The following is a 2,500-nucleotide window of genomic DNA, read 5'->3' as shown; positions in this document are numbered from 1 at the left end:
CTATCTGTCTGTTTGTCTGTCTGTCTGTCTGTCTCTCCTTGATCTCTCCACCTGCCTCTCGGTCTTCCTCTACCTGTTCCTCCTCTCTCCTTCCCCTCTCACTTGTTCACCCCTCGTTAGCCTCATCTCGCCCTCGTCAGTTGTCTGTGCTGTCTGTCCCTGGATGCCCATCCTCAGATAAATTGAAACAAATGTCCTTCTTTCATATCCCAATGAAAGAAGTGGAGCGATGGACCGCATTTCTGGTGAGTCGCGGCCACACCGGAGATATACATGAAAAAACCCACGTATGCAGTGCTCATTTCCCCCAAGACCACTTCAAAAACTTCACGGCGAAAGATCTTGGTTTTGCCAAGCGGTTTGCTCTGGTGGACGGAGCGGTTCCTTCTCTCCCTCCGCCTCAGTTTCTCCCTCTCCCGACATCAGACGGCGCTGGTCGGAGCCTGAACTAGAACATGTAAGTTGCTAGCCGGTTTCAAAATCCAATTCATTGTACTTTCAATCTAGCTTGCTAGTTAGCTCGCCTCACGTTTTGCTCAGCTTACTAACGTTAATTTTGCTAAATGTTCCACATGTCCTCAAGGGTGGGGAGCATTTACATATTTGGGCACATAATTGATAGTGCTACCTAAGTTGCTGTTGAATATGATTGTGCTATAATACTAGCTAAAATCTAGCTTTCCAGTGAGGCTAGTTAGCTAGCTTGCTTATATAGCCTTTTGGTGACAACAAGCTAATCAAATTGTTAGTTTAGGTGGGCAGTTGTATTTCACCAACGTCTTTCACACACAGGACAGAAATGCGGTCCGACCCCCACATTGAAATCCCGAACTATGGTGGATGTTGGGTGCCAGAGCCAGCCAGAGCTGCCCATCATCACCAGACATTTTCAGTCATGCCTGAAAATTCGGCAACTTAATGCTAATTGTGAACTGTTACCGAGGACCTTTATAATGCATACTATTTGAGAATGCATTTATAGGCACAGTATTTTGCTATCTGCTGTGTTTTTGGCATGCTGTTGCTATTTGCCTGTCTTCTTGTCAGCTGTTTATTTCTCTTGATGCCGTGTGTGTACACTGGTGTTTCATGCCTGTCATCAAGGCAATCTATCTGTTGTCTGGCCAACATTGTAAATAATAGTGTAGTTGGTTTATGACTGTCTTGAAATTCTATAATGTTCAATAAACAGTGTGCGCTATTTCTCATAAAAAACACTTTGATTTCAAGGCTTGACCTGACAGCATTCCACTTCAATGAGAATGCTGGGTAACACTTTATAATAACCATCATTAATAAATGGTTAATTGGTAGTTAATTACATTTTAGTTAATAGTTATTTTACTGTTAACAAACAATGAAATTATCATTAATAATGTTTACTAATTATTAGTAATGCTATAATTTATGTTATTTTATCATTAGTTTGTGTAATATAAAATCATTTGTTTATAAATTATATATTGTATCATAGCTGATAAGAGACGGTAAAAATTATACTCCGATTACATTAGTAAACTATTTATTAACAGTGTATTGTTGCACACATTATAAGATTTTATATACTATATTAAGTATTTGTTAATGATTACCAAATGATTTGTAAACCTTTAAGAAATCGTATGTAAAACATCTATAAACATTACATAGATAGATGGACCAGATATTTGTAACACTTTGTTAATGGTTAATAATTGGTTTGTAAACCATCTATAAACATTATTTGGATGGCTATTATAAAGTTGCAACGGATGATTATAATATCTTGTTAAATGGTTAATAAATCCTTTGTAAAGCATCTATAAACATTATTTAGATAGATAGTTAATACTTTGTCAATGGTTAATAATTGGTTTGTATACCATCTATAAACATTATTTGGATGGCTATTATAAAGTTGCAACTAATGCTTATAATAATTAGTTAATGATTAATGAGTGGTTTATAAAGCATCAAGTAACCCTAATCGGTAACCCCTCCTTTGACGGTCCCCTTATTACTACGTATTTACTTGGTAAATATATGCTAAATTATAGTATATTATTGGGTACATCTTCTTAAATACTGGGTACGTCCTTGCAGATGTTTTTACAATTTACTCAGTAAGTAAGCTGAAACTGTACTGTAAAAGGAAGCCTTGTTTGTTTCCACGGTATTACCATATCCTTTGTAATAGATTATTCCATTGTCCATGCAATAAACACAAACTTTTACCATGTATGTTCTGCAACGTTACTAAGTAAGACATTACAACTTACGGAGTAAGTAACCTGAAACTGTACTGTAAAAGAAAGCAATGTTTAATCCCATGGTATTACAAAGTCCTTACCACATCCTTTCATCAAAATGGATGGTTTCCTTTCCCATGCAATATAGACAAACTTGTACCATATGTTCCATAGTGTTACTAACTAAAACATGACATTTTATTGAATAAGTACGCCAAAACAGTAGAACTGCAGGAGAAATTGAGTACTCCAATTTGACAATAAATTAGTAG

Source organism: Centroberyx affinis, unplaced genomic scaffold (assembly GCF_046629955.1).
Source record: "Centroberyx affinis isolate AG114_WGS23_722 - 3 ecotype Tasmania unplaced genomic scaffold, CSIRO-AGI_Caff_v1 ptg001913l_1, whole genome shotgun sequence".
NCBI classification, from domain to species: Eukaryota; Metazoa; Chordata; class Actinopteri; order Beryciformes; family Berycidae; genus Centroberyx; species Centroberyx affinis.
This window is presented reverse-complemented; position numbering follows the sequence as displayed.